The sequence below is a fragment of the Maniola jurtina genome, chromosome 19 (genome assembly GCF_905333055.1).
Source record: "Maniola jurtina chromosome 19, ilManJurt1.1, whole genome shotgun sequence".
Classification (NCBI taxonomy): Eukaryota; Metazoa; Arthropoda; class Insecta; order Lepidoptera; family Nymphalidae; genus Maniola; species Maniola jurtina.
This window is the reverse complement of record NC_060047.1, coordinates 2,896,396-2,915,280: the sequence shown is the minus strand read 5'-3', so window position 1 is coordinate 2,915,280 and position 18,885 is coordinate 2,896,396. Positions and strand designations below refer to the sequence as shown.

At 35.8% G+C, this 18,885-nt stretch overlaps 1 long non-coding RNA gene across 1 annotated transcript; it reads right to left on the bottom strand.

Annotated features, from left to right (window-relative positions):
• Window positions 1-8,148: 8,148 nt before the first annotated feature.
• Window positions 8,149-12,444, bottom strand: LOC123875099. The gene is made up of 3 exons (XR_006798076.1): window positions 12,340-12,444; window positions 9,964-9,967; window positions 8,149-8,159 (listed from the first exon to the last, which is right to left on the bottom strand). It is a non-coding gene; the product is annotated as an uncharacterized LOC123875099 (long non-coding RNA).
• Window positions 12,445-18,885: the final 6,441 nt, after the last annotated feature.

The following is an 18,885-nucleotide window of genomic DNA, read 5'->3' as shown; positions in this document are numbered from 1 at the left end:
TCTTAGCGACCTCGCGCACTACACGATCATGACCACGGCCAGTGTCGTAGTGTCCACTGTCCACGTAAAGTGTCATAATCTTTGCATCACTTGACTACAACCAACTGTTTGGTCGGTGCGCGATACATACTTAGTGGGTAATGATACTTTATCTGAAACTGCGGCCAGTGGCCACCCATGGTTGTGGCCGCGAAGTGTGCGAGATCTCTTAGTGAGTCTATGTAAATATTATAGAGAAAAAAAAACAAAATCCACTTTTTTGCCACTTTTACACAATTTAAAATATTAATAATCTGTTTCCATCTATGGGGATATAGAGTAGAGACGCTCGGGGCGTGCATTATAGTGTTGTGTTACTGTTTTAACGAATATGCCTGCGGCTTGCGTATTCGGATATTGGATGCAGTTAATGTTATCATACTAAATTGTTATGGTACAATTTCCGTGTGATTCCACAGCTTGATATATGTCGTTGTTTCAATGTTTTCAACGAAAATTAGTAGTTTATAGTTGGTAGGCAAAAAAGCGTAAGTATGAGCAAAACTGTTTTTCCAGAACAAAACAAGCTCTATATTGTATAACATATTTGAAATCAAATGTTAACTTGAAAAGACACATGTTAAAAATATCAACCTTATATAATATTATATAGGCTAGTTTCGATTTTATTCAAATATTTGTCCCTCCTGTAAAACTGCACTTTTCCCATACGCCTTTTTGTTATGAAGTCGATTTGATCGCTCGTTCGCCATATAACTTTTTACATATGCTTTTGTCTTACTTAATAAAATAACTCAAACATTGTAAGCAAATATTAACGGAAAATACAAAGTGCTACGTCATATTGATGCCCTGAATCACACACATTAATTTTCACTTCCAAAAATAAACACCAACCTTAAAGCTTTTACAATAAGGTGGTAAATGTGACTATTTTGGTCTATAGCGGTGCTTATAAAGTTGTATTAAAGCTTCCGTGTAACTCTTTGCATTATGGTTTGTTTGGGGTGTACCGCGTAGGGCACTAATGCAGCTTTGCTTCCGGTAAATGTGAACTATGTCACCTTGCCTGTCTGTTTGTTTCCATGGATATCAACGGTCTGTGTTGAGCCGTAGTTTTATATTTTAACGGCTATACGCCAACCTACTATGTTTGCATTAAATACCTTATACCTATGATCCCATATAAAAGTAGAAAGAGTTATTTTGAAAAATATTTCTAAATCTTTCCTAAAAAGGAACGCTATGGTTCCTTTCAAACTTGCCTTATATACCTACGTCATAATAGTAAATAGGCTCTACATCGCCAAATAGTCTACAGACCACAGCAATGCTCATCTCTACTATGTACCTATAGTTCACTCTGCTTCTACACTGATGCTACGAAGGTACGAAATTTCATTTGATGTAGTAAAGATGAAAATCGGCCTCCAAGACCAGTCCTCGAAAAGAATAAGGTTACAGTTGTGAAACCTTTAGGCTTTTTATGCATAATAATAATTCAACAGTTGCCAATAATATTAGTAATGATATGTAAAGCGAATTTTATTATGATGTTTTTATTTTATATTGGTAGCTCATAAAGCAATTTTCTGTCTTTTCTTGGTTGTTCTTGACATAGGAAATCTATTTTGCTTTGCAAATTACCTTTGATATTTGTATATTAACATCCAATAATTCCTGTAAATCCATTCTGTTACTTCCCAATACTAATATTAACCCTAGTGGTATCACAAAGCAAAGGTTGTACTCTACACACGTCCGGCCTGATGGAAGCGACCGGATTCGTGGACGCGTCCTCAACTTTATTTTCTTGATGGACTGTAGGGTGACAATCCATATTTATAAAGGGAGAAACTGTCTGACAGACAAATAATCATTGCCTATATTATTAATTCGAAAGTATGTTTGTTTGTTGGTTTATTGCTTTGTCTTTCAATAACATCGCAATTGAGCATCAGATCAACGTGATTTTTGGGGATCTATGTCATTTGAATTATCCTGGAAAAATAAAGAGTCCCCACGGGATTTTTAAAAACCTAAATCCAGGCGGACGAAGTCGCGGGCATTAGCTAGTATTATCATACCTCAAACCACTGGGTCCAGATTTTGCAAGTTATTTTTTATACTTAACCTAAAGCCTCCACTCTTGATACTGTTTTGCAATTTGAACTATTCCAATGATATTATACAAGTAAAAAGAAGGAGGTCAGTACGTAGGCATCTAAACTGAAGACTTAAAACTATTTGGGTTACATTTGTAGAGCGCTATCTCTGCTATTCTTGTGCGTTTTGTATCTTCTGTCACTCATCACTGAGCACGAATTTTATACGCTACTAGAGGATGACCACGACATCGCCTGCGTGGAGTTCGGTTTTTTTAAATCCCGTAGGTACTCTTCAATTTTCCGGGATAAAAAGTTGCCTATGTCCTTCCCCGGGATGTATCCCAAGTCAGTACCAAATATCATTAAAATCGGTTCAGTGGTTAGGCCGTGAAAACGTAGTAGACAGACAGACAGACAGACAGAAAGACAGACAGACAGACACACTTTCGCATTTATAATATTAGTATGGAGTATGGATGTTATGAGCGTAATATGTCTATGATATAATGTTACTGGACTATCCTCTTAAAAGTAAAAGTGTGCAGGCCCTAATGACAAGACCCATGGGTCTTCCGGCTAATAGTTTCTCCGGTCGGCGGTCCGCCTCGCAAATACTTGGGGCATTCTCTCGATGTGAACTTTATTGCAAAGTAATAAAATCTGTACACCCATGATTTAAGAAGCTCTAAATCCATTTCATGCTCTTGACATTTTCTTTTATCTTTGGAACATTGAGAGATATTTGTTTTACAAAAGAGCTTTATGACAAAGTAAATAGATAGACCGTACGAATATTTCTATAGGGCGAGTATATTTGTGATCTCTATTAGTTTACCAATCTGCGTGATTCATATACACCGGTAAAGATTTAATATAGAAATTAATAACAAAAATTAATTAATCTCTCTGAAATCCGTCGTCATCACTAAAGAAATATCAAACGATTCATTTGAGTGAATGTTTTTTGTCACTTAAATTGATTTTATGTTCAGACGTTTTACCTTGACTGGACGATACCAACTGAAACGAGAAATGAACAAGAAATGAACCGTCAGATATATAACAATAATTATGGTCCAAATCCCAGGATAACAAGACGTTACTTATTTTCTCATAACAATAGGTACTCCTTACCTTAATACCGGGTAGACTAGGTATTTAAAACTGAGAGGTTACTTAAAGAGTTTTTGGGAAAAAACCCGTAAGTATACGAAATAACAAAGGTTACTTAAACCAAAATTCACACATCAGATAATTATGTACAGTCAGCAACAAAGCTAGGGGTGGGTCATAGTCGCTTCTACTGGCGGGTGCAATCCTTGCTTTGTTGCTGACTTTACCAATATTTTACCAATATTTTAGCAGCTAGACTATAAGTTAAAAAAGGTAGGCATATTATTTATCAAAACTGTATCTACTTACTGTACCTACCTATAATTAATTAATAATACACCTGTCGCGTAATGAGTGCCGCCGCTGCGGTATGTCACCGCTATTACCGCACGTGCTAGGACCACATCCTATACGGGTGTGGTGAAACCACGAAAAATCAGAACTCGGTAAAAAAGATCGAGTGTGTCTGTAAGTATGGTTTTACTCGTAAAATAAACAAAAAAAAAAATTAAGGTAGACTTTGTGGCACGGCTATATTAATTGGGAGCAACCCAAAAACCCAACAGAGATTGATATTTTTTAGTATCGGAAGTACCCATAGTAAAAATACCATACCCTAGATTTGATTCCATTGTGAGTGTCAAAATACTGACAGACATACAGCCAGTCAGTGATTCTTTAAGGATTCATTTTTTATTTTTGAGCTACGGAACGAAACCCTCAGAAAAAGGCTGAGTTTGTTGTGGGCTCTTCTTAGACTCGAGCGCGTTTGGAACCCTCGTAGATTTAGTTAATTAATTATCACCACTATAACATTCTTACAAATCTAACAATCAAAAAGTAGACAATACTTACTTTGAATGAATAATTTTGAGTTTGAGTTTGAAGCATGTACATAATAATTATGTAACATCTGAAGTGAAGACCTTCGTTCTCGGTTGTAGAGCATTGTCTTTTCTATTGTTATGCGTTTTTACTTTTTATATTCTGTCTTACCTATAATTCATTACCGAATCCGAATTATATACGATACGCCATCTGCCTAATATGAAAGTAACATGTCTATGGTGTAAATATGTCATTGGACCGCTAGAAATTTATCTGTGTAAACTACTCATTTATGCACATAGATATCATCCCTAGCACAAAGCTTTGGGTCCCCAATCGTCGGTGTTCATATGCTTTCACTTATTACATGCAATTATTTTCACCCCCTACTGTGTAATTAGGAGCCGAGGTAATAATCATTTTTCACCCCCTACGCAAAGGACAGATTTTGTTAGATTTTAAATCAACCTATTTCAACTTGAATTTTTTTAAACTTTAGAAAATCAAAAGATATAGGTACCTAATGATTCAAATGTAATTTAAGTGTAAGGAAAATAAGCTTATCTACTGTGGTTAGCTAAGTTTCCCTCTCTCTCGCACATTGTAACATTTTCAATGATTGTGAAAGTATCAGTAGACTTTCAACAAAGGCTCGGCTAAACAATAAATTACGTTCATTTTAGATATATATTTTTGTCGTTATATAGATAGATACTTAGTTTTGGTACATGAAATTGAGGATGAAAAATACTTAATGTTTTCTCCATTTTTCTCTATGAAATACTAACATTACAATAAAAATATATTTAAAATGAACGTAATTTTATTGTTTCTTGGAATTGACCGAGCCACATTTGTTAAGAAATGGATCAAGTGCGAGTCGGTAGGAACGAAAGGTTTCCGTATCATCGTAAACGAAATATGAGTTTTTAATTATTTTTTTTTAATTTTATTACTTGTCGTTAAATATAGCCGCAATAGACATTCTGTGAAAATTTCAACTCTCGATCTATTATGGTTCACGAGACACAGCCCGCTAACAGACAGAGACGGACGGATGGACGGTCAAAAAGCGGAGCCTTAGTAATAGGGTCCCTTTGGTACACTTCGGGTACGGAAAGTACTGATTCCTTTACAATTATTGAAAATGTTAGAATGTGGGAGAGAGAAGGAAACTTAGCTAACACAGTGCCTTAAATAATATCAGAACCTTAGACTATGAGAAGACCAAGAATTAATTATTACAAGCTACCTCGGTTCATGCAAATTGGTTAAGCTGATGGGTATTTAAGAATCCCGTGGGAACTCTTTGATTTTCCGGGATAAAAAGCAGCCTATGTCCATCTCCAGGATATAAGCTAACTACGTACGAAATTTCGTCAAAATCGGTTAAACTGTTTTTTGGCCGTGAAAAGGTAGCAGACAGATATACAGCCAGATGGAAAGACAGACAGACACACTTTCGCATTTATAATATTAGTATGGATTTACCTACAGCCATGAGCAAAGCATAAGGCCTGTGATAAGGCCATGTCCACGCGAGCGGCACGCGCGCAGATTTATCAGCGCGCAACATTGGCGTGTAATTAAAAGGCGGCACATTAGTGCGACGGGTGCGTGCGCGGCGCGCAGCTGTCGCCTCGCGTGTACTGCGGACGAACATATTTGAACCTTTATACAGGTAATTAAATAAGTACAAGGATATTTTTATTTGATAAGATTTCTAAATTATACCTATAGCATAGCTCGACGGGATGCGAATGGCTGAAGTGGCAATGGGCAGGGCACATAGTACAACAAGTGTAAATTTAAAATTTATAACATCCCCGACAAGTGAAGGTACAGTAACTAGAAAAGAGCTGATAACTTTCAAACGTCTGAACCGATTTTCTTCGATTATAGCTAAGAATACTCTTGATCAAGCCACCTTTCAAACAAAAAAAAAACTAAATTAAAATCGGCCCATTAGCTTAGGAGCTACGATGCCACAGACGGATACACAGATACACACATCAAACTTATAACACCCCTCTTTTTGGGTCGGGGGTTAAAAAACCTATAGTAGATTAATAAGGAATGCATAAAACTATGCACCATCAATGTTTTATGCATACAGAACGTACAGGAAAATAGTTTATTTAAATTATTATATAAGTAGGTAAGTATTTTCTTATTTTGTAAAATATCTCTCTCAGTTTTAAATGAAGCCAACTATAATTGAAGTTCACTATCAACATACAATCACTTTAGACTGCATCACCACCGTGATGTAACTGTAGTCAAAATAAATCACATAGAAAGAACTGAACAAAAAATAAAGCATCATTTAGATTTAAAGTGATCATTGCTGCAGTCTGCAGATACATTACTAGAATTTTATTCATTTTACTCACACGTTAGATATTAAACTAATTCTTCACCAAATTCTTTCACCAAAGGTTGCTTGTAAGAGATTGCTTTAGCAATAAAGCCGTCTTTGCACCCTCATGTATACAGTATAGTTTCTTCTGCGTGTTTTGTATACATATACATGTTTGTGTGTGCAGTAAATTCTAAATAAAAATAAATAAAATAAATGGACTACTAACAAGGTTGCAAATATCAAAACTATTGTATTCGTTGTACACTAAATCGCGTGACGTATCGTGATTGTCTAAGCCCTGACAGATGTGTGCCGGAATGTAATTGTTTGCTCGTAACTTTACATTTTATATCAGTCGGTACGCACCCTAACGTTAGGATTCATTCACCTCGTCAGATGTTCAATGGGCCGAGTTTTTGGGGTCGGAAGTAGGTAAAGGTTTTTTGCAGAGAAAGTGAGTTTTTTTCCAAAATTTGATTTATTTAATAACGGAACAGCGGCGTAACAAATGGTCCTACATTTGTTGAATTACGTTTTTTTTATATTGTTTGTTAATAAATGTTTATTCACAGGAGTTACAGCACAATACAAAATATGATATCTTAGTGTCCAATGTCCATAAGCGCTTGACGGCTTATTTGAGCACTACACAGACACAGTGCTCTATTATACATACAGTTCGGAGGACAGAAAGCCGTTGGGGTACTAAGATGCTGGAATAATGACCTCGCACTGGAAAGCGCACCGTTTTGGCAGACCCTCCACTAGGCGAAGATACGTTATCAAATGAGTCGTAAGGAGCCGCTGAATTCAGGCGGCGCAAAACCATGGCGTGCGGAAAACTCTACAAGAGATCTATTTCCAACAGTGGATGAAGAACGAGTATATTGGTGGGTATAATATGTTAGACGAAACACACGTCTATACTAATAAATAAAATTGGAGTGTCTGTCTGTAATTTCGAAATAACTACCTCATATTAAGCTCATATGGTTATTTGAACGATACCATAACTGAATCACACGTTTTTAAAATTTTTGTCTGTCTGTCTGTCTGTCTGTCTGTCTGTCTGTCTGTCTGTCTGTCTGTCTGTCTGTCTGTCTGTCTGTCTGTCTGTCTGTCTGTCTGTCTGTTTGAAAAGGCTAATCTTGGGAACGGCTGAACCGATTTTGACGGGACTTTCACAGGCAAGTAGAGGATTGACCAGGGCGTAAAATAGGCTACTTTTTTAACCGACTTTTAAAAAGGGAGTTGTGTTTTTCTACCTATGTACACCGAAATCTCCGAGATTTCTAAACCGATTTGCGTCATTTCTTTTTTAATCGATAGAGGAACTTTGCGACATTGTTTCATAAAAAATTTGGAGTCCAACTCCTCAATCCTGATGCTGCAGGGGATCTGACCAATCCACGCGGGCGAAGCTGCGGGCATCAGCTAGTTAGGTAATAAAAATATTTTTTTTTTTTTTAAATCAGTTTAAAAAATGATTTAAAATAACTCTTAAAATGCAGTCAGTATGTTTACCTGATATTTGATAGATTTTTTTTAAACAATATAAACACACAGGAAATATTTAACTAGAAAAGATAAGAAGTCGCATACATTTAAAAAATATATAATACTTACAATTTTTCATTTTACAAAAAGCTTGTTTGAAGTATACCTACTCATCACTTTTCAAGAAAATCTTTTCAAAGAATTCTTGTCTTACAGTTTATTACAACGGGTATAGATAAATTAAAACAATCCTGAGTTCATTAACTCGTCTTCGTGGGGGTTTTAATTATAATTACCGCTCAAAGTTCTGGAGGGCGATCTCTGGGAAGTCCTTCAAAGTTTCTGATCTGTTACACTCGTAGAGCCAGTTGCATAACGGACGCTTAAAGTTAGGTTACGGTCAACGTTAAACTTTACATTGAATAATATGTGATACTGTAGAGTTTTATAGGTTAAGACGTCGGCCTCTTATTCGGGGATAGGATTTGTCTCCGCGGATTGCAGCGGAGACCAATCCTTAACGTAAGAGGGCCCGGTCCCGGAAATGGACTTCTAACTTTTCGGATTTAAGCATTTAAGTATTACTTGGTTTAAACTGTGAAGGTAAATAACATGAATAAACCTGCATGCTTGAGAGTTCTCCATTATGTTCTCAAAGGTGTGTTAAGTCTGCCAATCCGCACTTGATTATCGTGGTAAACTGTGACCAGACTTTTCTCATTATGAGAAAAAACCTGTGCTCAGTAGTGAGCCGGCTATAGGTGATGATGATGATGACATGTGTATCGCACATGTTACTAACAGTAGAATATATACTTGCATGATAAAGGTTTTTCTGTAAGACAGCAATAACCTTTCCACCGTCTTGCACAGTTTCTTTATCTCTGTTTAAGTGTGAGCAATATAGAATTAATATATTTATCTAAAGATAAAAGTAATTTTAATGCCCAAAGTTAACCCTGACTTGTCTATTTACTATTTGAATATACTTATCGTTCAAAAGTTAACGTTAACGGTAATGTAACTTTAACAGTTTGATATGCAACTGGTCTTTAGCTTGAACGCTTTATTATCAATTTACTAAAAATCTTATACAATTTTATAACAGCTTCAATTTTCTCGTCTTAGAATATGGTTAATTTAATTAGCCTACCAGATAATACTTATAGAAAACGTCTTTTAGTGATTAAAGTTTCTTAAATATAAGTGACTCTTTTGACAAAATGACAATAACCAAATTAAATTAATATTAAATGTAACAAACACTATATTATTACTGTTTAGATATTTTTAGTATTTGGAGGCATAGGAGGTTTGTTATGGCATATTATGATAAAGTAAAAATTATTTCTTATTTAATTATTTCCGAATGAGGATATTTGATTAACAATGATTTGTTAATATAAATAAAATAGTACATAATAGTATATAAATAAATATAATAGTAAAAATAGTATATAAATAGTTACATCCAACAATTATGGATCTGACGAAAAAAACTTCTCTTTAAGTAATAATAGCGATCGCTATTCGAAACCCCAAAAAAATAATAATGAATTAATTAATATCATTATAACTTCAGTGAGTTAACATGGATAACAGTATGTTAGTGATCTGATAACATCTGATGATGACTCAAATAGTTTTACTTACAATGTTACAATTTAATTAGGGACTCGTTTGACATGTGGTTGTAGGTTTTTGCTACATTAAAAAAATTCACAATTTATTTTTCTAACACAAAAACTCGAGCTATTTCCTCATTTTATAAGAAAGAAAGAAAAAATATTCATGGTCAAGATAGGGGCTTCTTTAGAGGACCATTCAGATTACATAATAACCTTAATATATTTCATAAAGGATGAATATAACACATGTCATCTGAATGCTCCCCTAAAGAAGTCCCTATCTTGATATGAATTCTAGTGAATGTCTACTTATAACACAAGTGTAAATAAAAATTTATAACACCCCCGACAAGTGAAGGTTACAGTAACAAGAAAAGAGCTGATAACTTTCAAACGACTGAACTGATTTTCTTGAATTATAGCTAACAACACTCTCGATCAAGCCACCTTTCAAACAAAAAAAACTAAATTAAAATTGGTTCATTAGTTTAGGAGCTACGATGCCAAAGACAGATACACAGATACACACGTCAAACTTATAACGCCCCTCTTTTTGGGTCAGGGGTTTAAAATCAGCTATTCATTCAGCATTAATCATTATTTTCATTCGACGTTTCATTCATTCACTCAGCACTACAAGTGTACACATGTGAAGAAACAGGTCAAGGTCTAACCTGTTGCTCCCTCCTTAAGTTTACGTGGGGTAAGAAATTAGGGGAGTGCGGTTATTTATACGAGTATAACTTTGGCTATTTTCCTTTGACCGAAAAAGAGGGGTGCTATAAGTTTGACGTGTGTAGCTGTGTATCTGTCTGTGGCATCGTAGTTCCTAAACTAATGATCCAATTTTAGTTTTTTTTTGTTTGAAAGGTGGCTTGATCGAGAGTGTTCTTTGCTATAATCCAAGAAAATCGGTTCAGCCGTTTGAAAGTTATCAGCTCTTTTCTAGTTACTGTAACCTTCACTTGTCGGGGGTGTTTTAATTTTAATTTACACTAATATCTTAACAAGTAATTTTATACAATTCAAGCATTGACCAGAAATACAATAATTACGTAATAAAGATTATTTCAGAAGAAAGAAGATTTTCTTAACAACTTGTGCCACACGTGATTAACAATTTTGTAAAAGCAACTGCAGGTTTTTTATTACAAAATCAATCAAAAAACTAAATTCAATTCAGTTTACTATATTGCGAACTTGGGTTAGTTTACTGTTTACAGATCCTTAACTATTACAATTTTTTTTAAAGCGGGGTGTATTAGATCTTCATTTTGACGACCATAGGCGAAATTCTGATTTATGACCAAGATTAATCTATCCATTCAATAAAACCATAGTGGCAAAAAACACTTGTTTTGTTATCAATAAGAAACAGGTTAAGACGCCACCTGTTCTAACCCTCCTTAAGTTCCTGGGGCGTAAGAAATTATTAGGGGAAGCGTGATATTATTCTAGCGATTAGGCGTCATTTAAATGCAAATATTTGACAACTTTTTATTGTTTCATCCAGGTTTCATCTATATTGATTTTTAAACAGATTTCAACGTCATTTTCCCAACTCTAGGTCTCTTGAAAGGTTTCCCTCACTTACGCTATTGTGTTTGGTAGCTACTAGCTACCGACTCTTCTCTCTGGGCTGGTTTCCGCACTTAAACATTTCCGTCTGTTGTGCGTCGCTACCGACTCATTTGTTGTCGTCTGCCAACTTGGTGTTTTTAAGTAAAGAGTTTGCCATTCCAGTACCGTGGTATCTTAAATCCACTGGTAATTACTTCTGCTTTGAGACATGTTTAGATAAGTCGATTACTCTGGTTCTTCTACGGAGTTCTTCATTTCTTATAGCATAACTCTATCGCCCGTTGCTAATCAGATTTGAAAGATATGGAATTCTAAGTTGTAAAATCGAAGGTTCTAGGATATGGAATTCTGAGATGTAAAATGAAAGGTTCTAGTCCAAAATTAGACGATTCAGCTACATAGCTATACTATTTTTATTTCGCACTTAAAAGATTTTTACAGAGGAAACATTCTTCTTTAGTCTTTATATTATTATTGTAACGTGCCTACTCGCCTATTTAGTTTCTCAAGATGTTACAGCTTCTGTATGAAAACTATTACACATTAGCACTTAGACTAAAATAACAATGGGATACTTAATTCATTATATTGAACCCTATTACACTCAATTTAAGATTTAAAATAGCATTTATTTCGCCTCTCTGACTTACCTGTATATGTATTGTTATAAGGAAACAAAACACTGAGCAACCACTATAGGTATTTGATAAGTATGTGCTTTATAAACGAGTGGTATACGGGTACTTTGCATTGTGCTTTATTATTCCGACGTGCTTGCCAAGTCGCGATAGAGTTATAAGAGTACTTGTGATGGTAATGAAACTCATTTTGATGCTATTTTGAAAAAAATTGCTAGGGGCATAGTTACAGTGCCAGTGCCAATTACAGTACGTAAACTAGGTACTGGATTTTATGCAGCTACAGTTAGCGTTTATTCGAATGTGCTTTTTATTTTACAGTTATTGATATTCCTATCGCCCTCACAATATTAATTTTGTACTTAGGGTGGTTTTGTAGGTGGAACTTAGAATTTGCAAATAGCTATAAGCCTAACAGTGACTCGAAATCTGGACACGATAATTTTTTTTATTTAAAGAATGATTGAAGGATATTAATGTAAAAAAAAAATATTTTGGTCAATTAGGTACATTTTTCCAAATAACATCATCGGGAGTGTATTTATTTATGAATAAGTTCAACAAGACAACTGGACAACTGCGACATAAATTAAAAAAAAAAACATTATTTTATTTACTTTTAGCCAATCTTGAACTGAATTTCTTAGGGTTATCAAACCTTCGCTTTCGGTTTCGGCCAGAAATCGACCTTCGGTTGTGCACTATAGTTTGTGACAGGTCGACATGGCAATCGGGGTATGAGGCAGTGACGCCGCACGGGCGGGTTAGAGCGCGGGTTGTGCGGGTGTTCGGGGCGTCCTCACTCCGATTGCCATGTCGATCCGTCGCAAACTATACCTACATGTCACACTATCTAATACCTAAGTACAATTTTCACAATATTATAATCATCCCGTCACAAACAAGCTTTGAAGTTGTCAAAGCTCATACCCGTTTCGGTAACCCTATACTGCTGTGGTGCACCGTGCATCCCCCTTGCACCATTACTGTTTTGGTTTGTACCTACTGTGTATCCTAATATTGAATTCCAATGACAGCCACAGTAGGTACAATGTTTGTAAGCTCCAAGCTTGAAATGATCATTTCATTGAAATTTCATTCAATGAAATTTATTTATTTGCTGAGTATCAGTTGTTGAGTTCAAAATTATAACTAAGTAGCGACCTTCATTGATTTATTGAACAATTATTTATTATTATTATTCTAGCTGATGCCCGCAACCTCATCCGCGTGGATTTTCATTTTTTAAATATCCCATTTGAATTATTTCCATTTGTTGAGATTTTCTGGAATAAAAAATGTGTATTAGGTCTTTACCTAGGTAGGTATACTCACGCAAAAAAATACATTAATTGCTCCGTTGCAGTGTGATTGAAGTCCCAACAAACACAGTATCTCATTAAAAAAACGGTCAAGTAAGAGTCGGGCTCACACACGAAGGGTTCCGTACCATCGTAGAAGATATGCGTACCTCTAACATTTTAATGTAAAACACTGCAACTTGCAAGTCAATGTGATTTAGTAAATTATTTTTTCTCGTGAACACACTTAAATTTTTTTTTTCTGATGTAACCACAAATTCTCGGTTTTGGATTTTTTCCGTTACTTATGCTATAGGATCTGTCTACCTGCCAAATATCATCATTCTAGATTATTAAGAGGTACCCTACAAGTTTCTTGCCAGACAGACAAGCAAACAACGAAGTGACCCTATAAGGGCCCCTTTTTTCTTTTGAGGTACGAACCCTAAAAACCAGATCAAAACTGCTTTTTTTCCTCAAACATTTATCCATCGAACCCCAGTCCCTGTGCACCCATAGCGTGAACACACCTGCCCATATCACGGCGCACGCAGCTGCCTGCAGGCAGCGCATGCGGGCACGCGCGAACAGATAAGCGAGCATATTCGCGAGATAATGTGCCCGGTTACGAAGAATGGGGTGCCTATTTGCATATGAATGCACTAGCTAACTTGACGTGACCGTTTGTTAAAAGATTTTGGTCCATTCAGCATTATTTTTCGGACTTACAGTAAATTCCAGATTCACGCTGAGAAGGAAGAATGCGAGTATCTCTACATAGTACATGTTTTGGTCGCATTCGGCATTCTTTTTGCCCGACTTCGGCAAAGCCAAAAGGAAGAGGAAAGGAAGATTTTAAATAATATGTCGGTAGTAGGTATGTTAAATGAACCTATCTACCAAACAAAAATTCTAACAGAGTTCCACTCAGAGTTTTTGTGACATTATTTTAGTAATTTTACTATAAATATTTGGCAAAGTCACTAACTTTAGGAAGACAGCATTTGAAACCACGCAACGGATTTTTATTCGGTTTTCATCAATAGATAGAGCGATTCAAGAGAATCATAGTTTTTCGTGTTAAATTATTGAAATATGAGATAGATCACACTAATATCATAAAGGCGAAAGTTTGTATGTGTGTGTGTGTGTGTGTGTGTGTGTGTGTATGTTTGTTACTCCTTCACGCTAAAACTACTGGACGGATTGGGCTGAAATTTAGAATGGAGATAGATTATACTCTGGATTAGCACATAGGCTACTTTTTATCCCGGAAAATCAAAGAGTTCCCACGGGATTTTTAAAAAACTACATCCACGCGAACGAAGTCGCGGGCATCAGCTAGTATAATATAATTGTTCAAGATGTTGTTGAAATATAAAAAAATAGCCGCTAGTATTATTACTAGTACTAGTAGTAGTATTAGTAGTATTAGTATTAGTAGATATTGGAGAGCTTGAGAGGAGATTGAAAAATCGGTAGGCAAACTTAAAATATCACTATCGTGTATCTGTCGGTCTGTCAGTCACAGCCAATTTGCTGCAAACCTATTAGATCGATTAAGATAAAGTCTAAGACTAGTGAGCCTAATTTTTTTTAAACATACAAAAATAGTTCTTTACTTCTGGATTTCAGGAATTGATACCAAATTGGGACTACCAAATCACAAATGATAGTTAATTATTATTATTAATGATAAATAAGTTACCAAAAGACAATAATATTTTTTCAAATTAGGTATTTTGTCACTATGAAAACTCAATGCTACAAGATCTGGGTAAGTAGGTATTAGCAAGTTGGAGTAGCTTTTTTAAATGCTATCGTTTCACATAGCTATTATATGTATATGCTACCTACCGACACACGAGTAGATGTATATAAAATCTCAAAATAACGGTCTGTGGATTAGAAGGGCACGCATAGAAGCCCCCTCACAGCGCACGCCGAAAAACACAATAAAATAATCCAACGCTTTGTATGAAATTTTGTTGATAGTACTGTTCGCAAAAAACAAATAGTTTTAGGTTCCCAAACATTTCTAACAATTTATTTATTATCATTGAACACCAGGTGGGTAATCACAGATTAGCACGAAAGTACTTATCTGACTGAGTTTTTAGTTGCTAACAAGATAATGTACTAGCAGTAAATTGTTTCTTTGATATAGTCCGTTTTTCCACAGTCTATTAAACAGGTTAGGTTTTTCACTCGTCTTATGATTTTACTGTCAGTTCGTTGTGACAAGGTCGTATGGGACGCGTATAGTGCGCCTTTTACGCATTTTAGGGAGAAGATACTTATTTACCATAAGGAAAATAAGTTATGATACCCAATATTGTAACATTTCATGATTTGAAAAGAGTAACTGATGAGTTATGTTGATAGCTTTTCATAGCATATTATGAAGCTTTTCAGATGGAGCATATTATGAGACATAAGTTCTCATGAAAAATATTCTTTTGATTTTTTTATTCATTATTTATCGTTTAAACTCGGCAACTCACGAGGCTGGTTACTTTACTCACGATACTAGTCGGCTTTTCTTCGACTAACCACGTGAGCCAATATCAGCTATAACTTATTATTTATATCTTATATTTTTACTGATTAACTTATGTGTAAATGTAAATCATAAGTGTGTGGATTTGACCTGCAGCTCGTTTCAGCAATGTGCAGGACTTCAATTACTTTCATACATGGCATAATATTGTATATCACATCATTAAAAGGGAAACCACCGGCTTTCTTGCTTGTTCTTTTCGCTAGGAAAGGCATTCCGAACTAGTGGTAGATACATTTGATGGTTCAAAAATATTTGTAAAAGTTTAATTGAATAAAAATTTTTTTTTTTTCATTTTTTTAATATATTTTATCTAGATTTTTTTGCAGACAGTAGCAAGGTGCATAGCGGGAGACGCGTGCGGCGCGTGGCGGGCGCGTGCGCGGCGTACTGCACTGTCATGGCCGACGTTTTCAGGTGCTCTTTATTTTTTATTTTTTTTTTTTACTTTTTTTAGTCTCGGAGGCAACGGACATTTTTAATAGATTTAATTAAACTAATTATTTATTTATGTTGAATTTGTATTCCAGGTACACGGAATTGTAGAGAAGAATAAAGTCTCATGTTATGGATATTTTAAATTTTATAAAGCTTACTATAAGATAGAGACAAATCAGCCCGTGTAAGATTATTATAAAAGTTCGTTTATAAATTGCATTTTTTACTTAAAAAAAATGGAGAGATATTTTCTTTACCTGCTTGCTATTTAGCCTCTTTCATATTATGTATGTCAAACAGCCCTCCCTACCAAATTTTACAGGCACTCTAACAAGACCGAACTGCGTTGTATTCTTGTGCTAACATATTTTTAGTTTCTAATCTTTGTAACAGTCATTAACAAAGAAATAATACTCAGAAGATGAAATGATATACAGTAATGTTTTACTTGTGGTTTTGTAAAATAAAATTAAAATAGGTGTTCCTTCTAAATCATTTACATTCCTTCGCCAGAACCGTTAAACTTCAAAAGAAATACCTATCATCTCTTAGTTTATAAAGTACGCTCTCATTCTCCTTCGCTTTTTCCAACTAATCGACTATGAATTCACTAAACTGCACTATTATGCGCTATAAGTTAGGGGAGTATGAAAGAATTCGTTCATGTTTACATGAAATATTTGTACGGCTTGCTTGCCACGGCGTTAATGGAATTCTGTTAGAACATGATTAAGTATTGTTGTTTATCATGTGAACTTAGAATATGCTTCAGAATACAGAAATGAAAATTGTGTACAAAAAACATCTACAATAGGGCATCTAAGTAATAACAGATCTATGTAGGTGTTTGGTATGGGTTTTGTACATGTTAATCAACCACTTGAATCAGCCCGTTTACGTCCAGTGCTACAAATAGATTATCTTAAGGTCGTCAGTACACGCAGCGGGCTGGAGATCCTTCCAGGCTTTTTTTTTACTCTGATGATCTCACTTAGTGGTAAGTCAAGATGCAGTCTAAGTGGGCTAACTTGGAAGGGGTATGGTAGTTTCATTAACATCGGTTTCCACGCGGCATCGTACCGGAACACAAATCGCTTGGAGCCTGGAGACACGCCTTTGCCGGTCGCGGTAGGGTGGTAACTAGCCAGTAGCCACGGTCGAGGCCTCCCACCACAACAGACCAGATACAATTCAGGAATTATAAATTCCCAACTATTCCTTGACCTTGGGACCTCCCATATAATATACTTAGGCCCAAAACTCAAACTCAAAATAATAATAATAATAATTTATTGATACTTATACATACATGGGTTACATAGCAAGATTGAGATTCCTACCTTCTGCACTAGGAAATACCTGTATTGCAGAAGGTAGGAGTACAAAGTTTAAGGTTTTCTTAATTAATTTCTAATATTCAAACTAGGCTAAAATTATAGATGACTGTGTATGTGTGTCTGTGTGTGTGTGTGTGTGTGTGTGTGTATGTGAAATCATCATTTATTCAAAGTAAATAACCTTTTGATGGTTAGAATTGTTAGATTTGTAAGATGATATAGTGGTGATAATTAATTACGTAAACTTAAGACTAAAGCTACGAGGGTTCCAAACGCGCCCAGGTCTGAGAAGAGCTCACCAGACCACAATGGTGCGCCAGGACGGGTCGGATCGCCGGTAGGTACCTACGCGGTTTACAGCACACATTTGCCTCATCGGTTCTGCAGCCGACGTGGTCTGGCGACTGTTTACATAATATTATAGTGAGTCTCAAATATTCTACATGCAATCAAAGGCAACTCGTTTATACCATGATCATTTCGTCAGTGTATTTTTTTTAAATGATAATAATTTATTGAACTTTGAACTTATGTACATACATACAACAAGGTCGAGTTTCCGACCGTCTGCACTAGGAAAGGAAGAAATTAGAAGAATTAGATCCAAAGTCCCGATAGCTTTCGTTCTGTTAACGAAATAATTGGACAGAATTGTCGACGGTTCACTATGGTATTACACAAGGTGGGATGGCACAGTGATAGTTACATTAGGGGTGAGCTGTCAGTAACAATCAGTTGATTAAATCCAACGCACCTGCAGGACGGACGGACGGACGGGTCGTCACGGCAACACCGCTGATAAACAGTTTATACCGAAACAGATATAATTCTGATGCATCCTTACAAATTAGGATTAAACTCTCAATGTTGCGATTTGGAATACCCATACCACTTATCGGTTTCTACACGCATCGTATTGGAACGCTATATCGCTTGGCGCCACGGCTAGTCACGGCCGAAGCCTCCCACCAGACCAGACAAGAGAAAACTTGAAATTATAAGAATCCAAATCCCTGCCAAGAATTGAACCCAGGACGTTCCACTAATAACAGTACAGCGCTCACCACTGCGCAAGAGTGGTCGTCAAAATACGAAAAAGAGTAACGGACCATAGTAATTTCACCTTTCGACTCACATGCTGGCTCTCACGCGCTCACCCCAACCATCACAATGGCCTGAAGTACAATGGAAGCGTGCGCGCATCTGTCTCCACGACGCACGTGATTGGTGGGAGCGCACCCTCGCCACTGATTTCCATGGTGATCGATACCGAAATACGATGTAACGGCGAATCCTTTGCTATGAAATTCTATTTATTTATCGTTATTTTGTAGGCCTATCAGCCGCCCAAATAAAAATTGCCAGTATTCCTCAAAAGCATTATCATTTCAGCAATCCTTTGTTTCCTTAGTTTTTAATACGAACGTCGATATAGAAATGTACTGAATGTTTTTTCTGAATAAATACGAATGAATTACTATTTATTTGTTGTTA